Here is a 13,302-nt window from a genome sequence, read left to right on the forward strand (position 1 = left end):
TCAGTAATTGTGGCTCACGGGCCCAGTTGCTCCGCGGCATGTGGGATCTTCCCAGACCAGGGCTCGAACCCGTGTCCCCTGCATTGGCAGGCAGATTCTCAACCACTGTGCCACCAGGGAAGCCCCATGCAGACTCTTAGTTGCAGCATGCAGACTTCTTAGTTGTGGCATGAGAACTCTTTAGTTGTGGCATGCGGGATCTAGTTCCCTGATGAGGGATTGAACCCAGGCCCCCTGTACTGGGAGCGTGGAGTCTTACCCACAGGACCACCGAGAGAAGTCCTCTGCCCATCTTTAAATTGGATTATTTGGTTTTTGGCTATTGAGTTGAGTGAGTTCCTTATATATTTGGATATTAACTCCTTATCAGATATATGGTTTGCAAATATTTTCTTCCATTCCATAGGTTGTTTTTTCATTTTGTTGATTATTTCTTTTGCTGTGCAGAACCTTTTTATTTTGGTACAGTCCCACTTGTTTATTTTTGCTTTTGTTGCTTGTGCTTTCGGTATTATAACAAAAAAAGGTGTTGTCAGGACAAATGCCAAGAAGTTTTTCCCTATGCTTTCTTCTTGTTTTACAGTTGCAGGTCTTACATTTAAGCCTAATCCATTTCAGCCTAATTTTTGTGAATAGTGTAAGATAGGGGTCTGGTTTCATTCTTTTGCATGTGACTATCTAGTTCTTCTAACACCATGTATCAAAGAGACTACCTTTTCCTCATTGAATATTCTTGGAACCCTTGTCCAATATTAGCTGACCATACATGCATGGGCTTATTTATGGGCTTTCAATTCTGTTTCATTGGTCTATGGATCTGTTTTTATGTCAGTATCATACTGTTTGATTACTATAGCTTTGTAATATAGTTTGAAATCACAAAATGTGATGCCTCTAGCATTATTCTTATTTCTCAGCATTGCTTTGGCTATTCAGGGTCTTTTGTGGTTTCAAACAAATTTTATGATTGTGTTTTGTATTTCTTTAAAAAATGTCATTGGAATCTTTATAGGGACTGCATTGAATCCATAGATGGCTTTGGGTCGTATGGACATTTTAGCAATATTAATTCTTTCAATCCATGAACAAAGAATCTTGCCATTTATTCATGTCTTCTCCGATTTCTTTCATCACTGTGTTATAGTTTTTAGGGTAGAGATCTTTTTTACCTACTTGGTTAACTTTATCCCTAAGTATTTTATTGTTTTTATGCTATTGTAAATGGGGTTGTTTTCATTATTTCTTTTTCAGATAATTCATTATTAGTGTTTAGAGATGATACTGATTTTTGTATGTTGATTTTTTGTTCTGCAACTTTATTGAATTCATTGATTAGTTCTAACATTTTTTTGGTGGTGTTTAGTGTTTTCTGTATATAAAACCATGTCATCTGCAAACAGACAGTTTTACTCCTTCCTTTATGATTCAGATGCTTTTTACTTCTTTTCCTTGCCTGATTGCTCTGGCCAGGACTTCTGGTACTATGCTGAGTATGACTGGTGAAAGTGGACATTCTTGTCTTGTTCCTGATTCTTAGAGGAAAACCTATCAGTCTTTTACCACTGAATGTGATGTTAGCTATGGACTTGTCATATATGACCTTTATTATGTTGTCATGTATTCCTTCTGTACTCAGTTTGTTGAGAGTTTTTATATGAAAGGATTTTGTATTTTGTCAGATGCTTTTTCTGTATCTATTGAGCTAATGATTTTTGTCTTTCATTCTATTAATGTGGTGTATCATATTTATTGATTTGCATATGTTGAACAGTCATTGCAGAGAAGGAATAAATCTTACTTGATCATGGATCCTTTAAATGTAGTGTTAAATTCCAGTTGGCTAGTATTTTGTTGAGAATTTTCCATGCCTCGGCCATTGTAGGTTCTTTGTTTGTTTTTTGTTTTTTTGTGGTACGCGGGCTTCCCTCTGCTGTGGCCTCTCCCGTTGCGGAGGACAGGCTCCGGACGCGCAGGCTCAGCGGCCATGGCTCACGGGCCCAGCCGCTCCGCGGCATGTGGGATCCTCCCAAACCGGGGCGCGAACCCGGTTCCCCTGCATCAGCAGGCGGACACGCAACCACTGCGCCACCAGGGAAGCCCGAAAATTTTTTGCATCTATATTCATCAGGGATATTGGCCTATAGTTTTCATTTGTTGTAGTGTCCTTGTGTGGCTTTGGTATCAGGTTAATTCTGGTCTCTTAAAATGAGTTTGGAAGTATTCCCTCTTCTTTGATTTTCTGGGGAAGAGTTTGAGAAGGATTGGTGTTAATTCTTCTTTGAATGTTTGGTAAAATTCACCAGTGAAACCATATAGTCCTGGGCTTTTCTTTGTTGGGAGTTTTGATTACTGATTTAATCCTTACTTGTTATTGATCTGTTCAGATTTTCTATGTCTTCATGATTTAGTCTTGGTAGGTTGTATGTTTCTAGGAATTTATCCATTTTTTTCTTGGTTGTCCAATTTGTTGGGATATCGTTTTTCATAGTAGTCTTTTATGATCCATTGTATTTCTGTGGTATCAGTTGTAATGTCTTCTCTTTCATTTGTAGTTGTATTTATTTGGCTCCTCTCTCTTCTTTTCCTGGTTAGTCTAGCTAAAAGTTTATTAATTTTGGTTATCTTTTCAAAGAACAACTCTCGGTTTTGCCAATCTTTTCTATTGTTTTCCTGTTCTCTGTTTCATTTATTTCTGCTCTAAACTTTATTATTTCCTTTTTCTGCTAATTTTGGGCTTAGTTTGCTCTTTTTCTACATCCTTGAGGTGTAAAGTTAGGTTGTTTATTTGATTTTTTCCCTTAATGTGTGCATTTATCACTGCAAACTTCCCTCTTAGAACTGCTTTTGCTGTATCCCATAATTTTCCACTTTCATTTGTCTCAAGACATTTTTAAAATTTCCCTTTAGATTTCTTCTTTGATCCATTGGTTGTTCAGGAGTCTGTAGTTTAAGTCCCATGTATTTGTAAGTTTTCCAGCTTTCCTCCATCTATTATTTCTAGTTTCATACCATTGTGGTTGGAAAAGATTGTTGGTATGATTTCAGTTTTCTTAAATTTGCTAAGACTTGTTTTGTGACCTAACATATGATCTATCCTGGAAAATGTTCTCTGTGTGCTTGAGAAGAATGTGTATTCTACTGTTGTTTTTTGGAATGTTCTGTTTATGTCTATTAGGTCTATAGTGCTGTTCAAATCCACTGTTTCCTTATTGATTATCTATCTGGATGATCTACATTTTTGAGAATGGGGTATTAAAGTTCCCAACTATAATTGTGTTGCTGTTTATTTCTCCTTTTAGTTCTGTTAATATTTGATTTATATAGATGCTCTGATGTTGGGTGCATAAATATTTACAATTGTTATATCTTCTTTAGGGGTTGATCCCCTTTGGGTCTTGTGTTTTTATCCATCAGCCATTCTGTGTCTTCCATGGGAGAATTTACTCCATTTATGTTTAAATAATTGTTGGTAGGAAAGGACTTAATTGTTGTCTATTTGTTAATTGTTTCTGACTGTAGATTCTTTGTTCCTCACTTATGTTGCTGCCTTCTTTTGTGATCTGATGACTTTGTGTAGCTTTATGCTTGGCTCCTTTATCATAATCTTTTGTGTATCTACTACAGGTTTTTCTTTTGTGGTTACAATGAGGCTTACATTAAATATCTTACAAGATCCTATTTTAAGCTGATAACAACTTAACTTCAATAGCACACATAAACTTTATGCTTTTACTTCCCCCCATACATTTTAGGTTATTGATGTTCCAGTTTACATATTTCTATACTGTGTATCCAATAACAAATTATTATACTTATGGTTATTTTAAATACACTTTTTTTTAACTTTTAAACTAGAACTGTAAGTGAATTATATACCACCATTTCAATATTAAAGAATCTGCCTCTGGCTATAAATTTACCATTGCTAGTGAGTTTTATACATACATTCACATGTCTATGATGTTAATTAGCATCGTTTTATTTCCACTTGAAGAATGCCCTTTAGCATTTCTTGTAAGGCAGGTGTAGTGGTGATGAACTCCCCCAGCTATTGTTTGTTCAAGAAAGTCTTTTTCTCGTCATTTCTGAAGGACAGCTTTTCCAGGTATAGTATTCTTGGTTGACAGTTTTTCCTTTCAGTGTTTTGAATATATCATCCTGCTCTCTCCTGGCCTGCAAAGTTTCTGTTGAGAAATCTACCCGTAGTCTTTTGTTTTTTAAATAGAGACTTATTTTATTATGGAATAATACAATATATGTAGTATATAACAAGTTCACACCTATAGTCTCTATTTGGGTGAGGCTACTCCCCAAGCTCTGAGGTGTGTGTGTGTGGTACTGCTGGCTGGAAACAGATAGCACTGCTGGCTTTGTTCCCTGCCCAAGTGCAGCTATAGGATGGGCTCCACAGTTGCCAGTCAGGCTTCCTAGTCAGGTGGGACTGAATGCTATACTCAGCAGTTGGGCAGGGCTGCAAATATGTTTCCCTGATCATGGGAGCCGTAGAATGGGCTCCACAGCCATTACAACTTGATGCCTGCCAACCCAAATCAGGCAGTACTGCTCACCAAGATCCCTGGCCAGATCCACTGGCTTGGGTCTGCAGATGGGCAGAGCCATTGGCTGGGCTCTCAGCTTGGGTGCCACTGCAAGCTGGGTTGTAGGGTGGGCCATACAGTCTGCCAGGTGCTCTAGCTAACCTTTCTGGTTAGGTGGGACTGAGGGCTGTACTCATGGCAGGACTATACCATGAACCTGCCTCCCTACCTGGGTGGGGTGGCAGAACAGGCTCCAAGGATAGCATAGCTCATTGTCTGGGAACTTGAATGAGGAGAACTGCCCACTGAGTTCTCTGGCCACAGAAGGCCACTGGCTCAGCTCTATGTGTGGACAGAACTGCTGGTGTCACTCTGTGCTCAGGTACCACTATAAGTAGGACTGTAGTATGGGGCCATGCAGCCGCCTGGGTGCTCCAGCCAGGCCACTTATCTGGGCTAGACTGGGAGCTATACTGTACAGTAGATGGGACTTCAAATCTGCTTCCTTGCCCGGGCAGGGCCGCAGAACAAGCTCCACAGCTGGTATGGCTTCTTGGTTGGGGATCCAAATCAGGCAGAACTGCCCACCAGATGAGAAAACTGAAGTTGACAGTAATTAGGAAGCAGTAATGAGGGTGGAGGGAAGCTGGGATTCAAACAGGGCTACATGACTCAAAAGCCCCATGTTCTTCACTTCCATGCCTTTCTGTTTGTTATTTTACAGTGCTTTGTCGGTCTCTTTATAGGTGAGATCGTACAGATTCTTAGTTCCAATTGCCATGGCTTCTTAGTTCTGCATCTTTTGCCTTGGTTATAGAATTTGCCATTTCTATGGGGCAGGATGAAGGGAATCTCTATCTGCTGTACAGATTCTGCTGTTATACAGAAACATCACTGACACATTTTAAAATAAATCTTTAAATCTCCCAGTATCTGGTGAATCTTCTTTAAGGTGTTCCTATTTTAAAAACTAGTGATAATTCTATTTTAATGACTTTTCCACCCTTTTTTGCCAGAGATTCTATCCACATGTCAAGCCTCCCAGAAACCTATTCATGTCCGCAAATGGTAAGGGTAAGAAATATCTCTTTTGCATGGAGTCCTAATATCTGGCAAATGTGTCAGACAAGTCAAATAGGCTGTAGGGAGCTGTCAGAGATATAAATGGGAAATTAGTCTGACTTAAAAGCAGGAATCAGGTGCTAATTGCATTCAGCAAGACAGTAAAGATGGAGATGTTCACTCTTTTTTTAAATCTTCCTCAATCTACACTTTATGTTTTTTTAATTAAAAAAATTTTTTTTATTATGAAAAATTTCAAACATACACAAAAGTGGAAGGAGTAGTGTCATAAATCCCCATGAATCTATCAATTAGCTTCAAGAATTATCAACACATGGCCAGTCTCATCTCATCTATATCATTCTCTTGTCCCCTCTCCATCTTTTTTTTTGTTTTGTTTTTGTTTTTTTTTTTGTGGTATGCGGGCCTCCCTCTGCTGCGGCCTCTCCCGTTGCGGAGCACAGGCTCCGGATGCGCAGGCCCAGCGGCCATGGCTCACGGGCCCAGCCGCTCCGCGGCACGTGGGATCCTCCCAGACTGGGGCGCGAACCCGGTTCCCCTGCATCAGCAGGCGGACGCGCAACCACTGCGCCACCAGGGAAGCCCCCCTCTCCATCTTTTTTATGCAGTAGGTCCTTGTTGGTTATCTATTTTAAATATAGCAGTGTGTACATGTCAATCGCAAACTCCCTAACTATCCCCACCCCCCTTCCTTCTCCCCTGGTAACCATAAGTTTGCTCTTATTAAGACGTGGATGAAATGGAAGATAGGTTAAAGGGATTACTTCATATTTAGTAAGAAACTATTTGGTTATTTATTTCCATGATCTCAACTACTCATTTTGAGTGCTGATTTTAAAGTGGTTTTCTAAGTTAAAGCATGATCCTTGCCATTAATACTAGCTTACCCCCAAATAATTATATTTTAGTAGAGATGTATATTCCTGATCTTGGAATAAGACTTGTTTTTTTAATTGTGCATCTAGTTGTCTTGTCACTTAGAAAAATCTGTGATCTATTTTTTAAAATATCTCAAGTTTCTCTATTTTTTCTGGCTTTGTTGAGGTATAATTGACAACAGTGATCTATTTGAACCTTTTATGTGGCACAGGAGGAATGATTTATTTGCAGACCTTTTTTCAGGAGCTCCAATGTGCTGGTCCAAAAGAGAATTCTTATAGCACTTCCTTTGTTTCTTAGCCACATCTGAGTCCCCCCAAGCTCGCTGCACACCGCACCAAAGACCAGCTCCTCCTGGCCATTCACACCCACTGCCAGCTCTGCTCAGAGCCTGCTGGGTGGATCTTGATGAGCTTGTCTGGTCAGCCCCTATTTGTGAAAGAGGAAGAGTAGACCTTGTCCAGGAGGGGCACTGAATAAAATACCACAGTCAGAAGGTCGGGTTTTGTTTATTTTTAAAGAGAGAATTAATTAAGGCAAACATGTTCTCAGGAAGGCTGTGGGTATGTAGTTGGGGACCATAGTGAGGTACCCCAAGAACCCAGAAATGAGGGAGGAGAGAATGACTTCAGAGCTAAATGATGAAATCTACAGGAACTGAATCAAAGCTGAGTTCTTCAGAGTCAGTTCGTCAATAGGAGGGTTCCTGGGAATATCTCAGAAAAATGTGTCTCTTAGAAACATGTCTGGTCCACTCAAGGTCAGCAGGGAGAGACTATGAGAGGCCACTCTAGGCCCTCCGCAGGGAATCCTGGCAGCACCTTACCCTATGAGAAGGGCTACCCCTCTGTGGAGATGGAGACCAAGCTGTGATGCCCTGAAACATAAAAACCCACACTCTCTGCACAGCTGCATGTTCACCTGGAGGAGGAGAATGTGCAGATCATGTAGACCCATGCATCATCCTCCCTGTGAACGGTCCCTCTCTATCAATAAATGGGTGTGCTGAGTTTTTACAGCAGTCCTGAGAGCAAGCCTCATGGAACACAGACCCCGTGAGATGGAGACACTCTCCACTTGTTGGCAACACCCAGCTTCCAAGCCTGCAGGGCCAATGGGCAGACCCTGCACTGTGGCACTTCTGCCAGCTGTCTTCCAGGAGGCGGGGCAAGAGGAGGCCAGCTGCACACTTCCTCCTCTGCCCAGCTGCAGCCTTGGAGACTTTACTTCTAAACCAGTGACTCTCGACAGTCTTCCCTGTGTTATGGGCCCAATTGTGTCCCCCAAAGATGCCGAAGTCCTAACCCCACCAGTGTCTGTGAATGTGACCCTGTTTGGAAATAGGTCTTTGCAGAAGATCTAGTTAAGATGAGGTCATTAGAGTAGACTCTAATCTGGTTTGACTGGTGTCTTTATAAAGAGGGGCAATTTGGAGGCACAGAGGGAAGATGATGTAAAGATAGGAGAGAACACCATCTACAAGCCAAAGAATGCCTGAGGCCACAAGATTCTAGGAGAGAGGCCTGTAACAAGCTCACAGCCCTCACAGGGAACCAATCCTGCTGACACCTTGATTTTGAATTTCTAGCCTCTGAACTGGGAGACAATTAATTTCTGTTTAAGCCACCCAGTTTGTGGAACTTTTTAATGGTAGCCCTAGGAAACTAATACACCTTGTACTGGACTTTTTACCAGGGAACTCTGAATTAAAGCTGTTAATTACGATTCACCATTTAGCCCTGGTCCCTGAGTTTACCTGTTGCTGTAAAAGCAATCCCCTAAGAATATGAACTACGGTTGGGCAAACTTGGTGTCACTGTAGAGAATCTCCGGCCATGCAGAATTTCTACCAGCAGGGATAGATGTTCTTCAGGGCTGAGTAAGTATTGTCTAGTGCTTTTTAATTTTTTTAAAGTTAGCGTCAGATAAGACAAGCATTTCAGCTATGTATATAGAAGGCATTAGTGCCAAAAGATATTCCTAAAGACAAATTATAATTTACTTAAAGTGGGTATTTACCATTCTGCTCCAAACATAAGTAAACATAGTCTGTTTATTTCAATGCTTTGCAAATCCCCAAAAATTTACTTTGGAATTTTTAATCACATACTAACTTTCCAGTAAGAAAGTTCAGACATTTAAAACTGTCTGCACATAAAATATGTTGTAATTTTCCAGTAAGAAAGCTCAGACATTTCAAACTATTTGCACATAAAACATGTTGTAATTTTTTAAATGAAATTTAAAATTTTCCATGTTTAATATAAAAACAGCTGTCCTGAATTACCTCAGATGGCTCGCCTCCACAAGTTAAAGGCAGAAATACTTGGTATCTGAGCAAAAAAGTGACCATCAAATTTTGATCAAGTGAAAACATGGGATTATAATGAATGTAATAAATGCTTTTATCTATAATATTCACTCCAGTTGAAATAATTAACTAAGTTTCTGAAATAGTCCTTGTTTCATAATTTGATGTAATTTTTTCCCTAGACTTACATTTTGTTAAGTATTAATTCTGGAAGCAATCCAATGAGGCTGACAGATTTTCTCCCATTTTGTGTATTGAAAATACTGAGACCCCAGAAGGGCAAGTGGCTCACCCAAAGCCATAAAGAATAAAAATTGCCGGGCTTCCCTGGTGGCACAGTGGTTGAGAATCCGCCTGCCGATGCGGAGGACACGGGTTCGTGCCCCGGTCCGGGAAGATCCCACATGCCGCGGAGCGGCTGGGCCCGTGAGCCGTGGCCGCTGGGCCTGCGCGTCCGGAGCCTGTGCTCCGCAACGGGAGAGGCCACAACAGCGAGAGGCCCGCGTATCGAAAAAAAAAAAAAAATTGCCAAAGGTACATGCATCTGTTATACCTCTTCCCTTCTCATTCCGTCCACAAATACTCATTTATTGAGAGTAGTCCTCCTGTTCAGATTCTTTGTCAGGTTCGGGCACACACAAGGTTCTTGCTTCTGACTTTTACTGAATGACTCCTGTGCTGAGGGCTCTGGCATCTATTGCTTCATTAAACCACACCTGTGAGTCAGGTATGGTTAACCTCATATTATGGATGAGGAAACTGAGGCTCAGAGGGGTTTGGTGTCCTGCACAAGGTCACGTAGTTAGTTCATGACTGACCTGCCTGGGGTTGGTAGCAGACATAAATGAAATTCAAATACATCATTTTTTAAATTATACCAGGTAGTTTCCAAAATGAAAAGAATTTTTCTTAGATTAGTCCTTAGCACCTGCTATATGCCAGATACCACACTAAGCTAGTTCAGCTTCATCTCATTTAATCCTCTGAACAACTCTTCAAGGTAGGAGGGTTATTTACACTTTTTCCAGCTAAGGAAGCAGAAACTTAATGATGGAAATAAGGTATCATGGCCTGAAATTGGCAGAGGCCGAATTGGAGCCCAGGTCTGACTGGCTGAAAGCACAATTTTGTTCTGCTGCCCGGGTGACTGTACGTATGAATCAGAGGGTGATGGCTCAAGAAAGCCCCATCAGATCCCTACAGGATTCAGAGGAGGGGGGCTGTTATTCTAGGGGGAGTTGGTGATGAGGGTGATGAGGGTAAGTTTGTGGAAGAGTGGGTGCAGGAGAGGGGCTACAAAGGCTTCTGTAGGCAGAGCTGGTGAGGAACGTGTGGGAGGATGGGGAGAAGGCAGGAGTGACACACTTGCCCTCCCTGTCCCCTCGGCCACCGCTGTCCTGTGGGCCAGTGTGTGTTGGAGACTCTTAAATGCTGAGTTTGTGCGTAAGATGGAGACTATATAGATGAAGTTGATCGTGAGTGAAGAGTTGAAGAGGGAAGAGAGAGCATGTGGGTGGATGTTTGCATGGATGCAGAGAAAACCCCGAGAAAATTTAATCTGGGAGCTGCCTGGCACGTGTGGGAGGGGAACCCCAAACCACAGTGAAACAGGGCTTGTGCAGTCTCCCAGTTGGCCCAGCTTCCTTTAGCTTCTTTTGACTGCCCCCCTCCTCCGTGACTGCTTTTCAGATCTTTTTCACTTACATTTGCCTGGAAATAATCTTTTACGAGTTTCCAGGGACAGTAAAATTGGGGAGAGGGGCGCCCTTACAAGGATCCCCACATTTCTAAGCTGTCCCTCTTATTTCTCTCCAGACGGGCAGGGAAACTATTCTTTGGAAACAACTGTTGAACTGCTTATGGGTCTTAGAGTTTGCTCTTGTGGGAAGAGCAGTGAGTTTTATGAAGTGACACTTTTTGGCCTGCAGGTCAGAGCAGGGGCACGTGAGTCTCAGTGAGGAGAGGAGAGGAGAGGAGAGGAGAGTGCAGGTTGGGGTATAAACCCAGAGTTCATTGTCTGCTTCCAGCAGCATTTTCCAGCTGAGGGACCCAGGGCACACTCTTTACCCCTCCTGACCATAAACTATAAACAGTAGTAACATCAGTGCCTGCTCCAGAGGAAGTGCCTGGCAAAGTGTCCGGGACGGAGGTTCAGTAGATGTGTGTTGTATCTGAATCTGAGTCAGTACGTTCTCCATTCACAAGACTGTTTCAGCAGCTACCTAATAACTAGTCCCTGATGCTGAAAGAAAACACCTTTCAGGCAACACTGCAAGTGGCTGGAATAAAAAAGACTCAGAGGTTGTTCACCATCCTCAGTGAAGTCAAACCCATCGGGCAGCAAGGTGTGGTCATGTCCTTAGGAGCCATCAATTAGGAGGTGAACCTGCATGGCGATGTCCCCACTGACATACTGCTGTGCTGTGGGTGACTGCAGGCTGCACCCACAGAGCTTGGCTGTGGCAGAGCGGAGCTTGCCTGGCTGCTGCCTCCAAGATGACAAAGGTAGGTGCTATCCTGAAGGCATTAAAGATGGCAGATGAGCAAAGACAGGTAAAACCAGGGCAAATGGCCAGGGTGCCAAACCTGTGTCCAGTGGCACTCCAGACTCACCTTGAGGCCAAGCTGGTAACCAGGTGTGGCCCTGCAGGGGCTCTGCCCCTCTTCAGAGAGTGGAGGTGCTAGCAGTTTCTGTCCTATGGGGGCTCCTTGCAATGTGTCCCGAGGGACTGAACAGCACTGAGCAAATCTTTGGAGAGGGTTTCCCATCAGACATCTCTGAGTTTTGGAAGAACAAGAAATAAAGATAAATGGCAGGTATTGCTTACTAGACTAAAACACACGCAAATTGATCATATATCCCAAACTAAGATGTTGATTCTTATTTCAAGCAAAAATGCCCATGTTTTTAGTGACGCTTTGCCTGGAAAGGTAGTACAAAGGGCTGCCACAAACCTTGTCTTACCAAAGGAGCTGGTTATCCCTGAGAATGAATGAACATTACACTTGAAACATGCGAATTAAAATTAGGTGTTCTTTTCCCCCAACCGTCTTACTTTTAATAGTTATTTAGAAGAAATCTGCATTTTTCACTTGAAATGTGCTGTGCCTTTGTTGGCCAGCTATGTGTACCAGTCTGCCTGCCTGTTTCCACCGGCTTGTCATGCTCACTAATTAGAGAGCTGCTGCCTGATTCACCTTGTTAATTAGAGGGACTTGCACACGGAGCCCTTCGGGCAGTGTGCGAGAGAGCCTCGCACCAGTGCCCCGAGAACGATGCGTCTGTGAAGTCATTCTTCTCATCTACCTTCTATTTTTCATTTGAAATGAATAAATCATTGAGATTTTCCTTGTGGAGTGAGAATGCAAGAATTCACTTCTCTGTAAGATGTAAATTACATGTGATCAATAGGAAGGGATGACTCGTGTATTGTACTTACATGATTTCCTAATTCACTTCTTGTCGGTGTATGAAAAATGGCCTGAAATATATGTCTCCTCTCCATGGATCGGTGTCCTTCATCTGGTAAAGGAGGGTGTTGAGTGAGAAACACAGCTGCTTCTTTTGAGCTGTCGGAGTCTGGACTGGTGGTTTGTGGTTCTCTTGATCAGAGGGAGGCAAGCCTCTGAAACCCAGGCCTCTGAGGAGGGGGTTTGACCAGCTCTTTCTCCCCGGCCGCCCCCGGGCCCCCGTCTGCTCAGGAAGAAACAGGGCACAGCAGGTCATTTTGATGGAGACGTTCTTTTGTGATAGAGACCCCCACTTCTTGGAATTGAGATTTTAGATGTATTGTGTGTCTTTAAAAAATAAAAAATTTAATAGTTTAGCTTGGACGCCATCACAGAAGCAGTAGTGCCTTTAAGTACCATGTTGCCTCCTTTTCCAACCTGCAAGACACTTCGGAAATTAGTTTCAATGGCCTTCTCTCCAACTGCTCGGTTAAACTGAAGCATTGTGGCTAAAGGAGAATAGAAAAAGGCAGTGAACTCTCATTGGTTGAAAGGAGGGTGGAAAAGGTGTAGCTTTCCCATGAAAAAAAGAGAGGGATGGGGCTCAGCCCCACCAAGTCTGGTTGTCTCTGCTGAGAAGCCTGTTCATTAACCACATTATCAGTCTGTGTGGTTAATATCTTTATATATATATATATTTATTTATTTATTTTTGGCTGCGTTGGGTCTTCGTTGCTACACGCGGGCTTTCTCTAGTTGCCGCGAGCGGGGGCTACTCTTCGCTGTTGTGCGCGGGCTTCTCATTGTGGTGGCTTCTCTTGCTGCAGAACACAGGCTCTAGGTGCGTGGGCTTCAGTAGCCCTGGAAGGTGGGCTCAGTAGTTGTATCTCGCGGGCTCTAGAGCGCAGGCTCAGTAGTTGTGGTGCATGGGCTTAGTTGCTGTGCGGCATGTGGGATCTTCCCGGACCAGGGCTCGAACCTGTGTCCCCTGCATTCGCAGGTGGATTCTTAACCACTGCACCACCAGGGAAGTCTCTGTTA

General features: G+C 42.7%; 1 pseudogene; it reads right to left on the minus strand.

Annotated features, from left to right (window-relative positions):
• Positions 1–12,765, minus strand: part of LOC102985886 (ubiquitin carboxyl-terminal hydrolase isozyme L1-like) — a 25,656-nt pseudogene extending 12,891 nt beyond the window's left edge.
• Positions 12,766–13,302: the final 537 nt, after the last annotated feature.

The sequence above is a fragment of the Physeter macrocephalus genome, chromosome 17 (assembly GCF_002837175.3).
Source record: "Physeter macrocephalus isolate SW-GA chromosome 17, ASM283717v5, whole genome shotgun sequence".
NCBI classification, from domain to species: Eukaryota; Metazoa; Chordata; class Mammalia; order Artiodactyla; family Physeteridae; genus Physeter; species Physeter macrocephalus.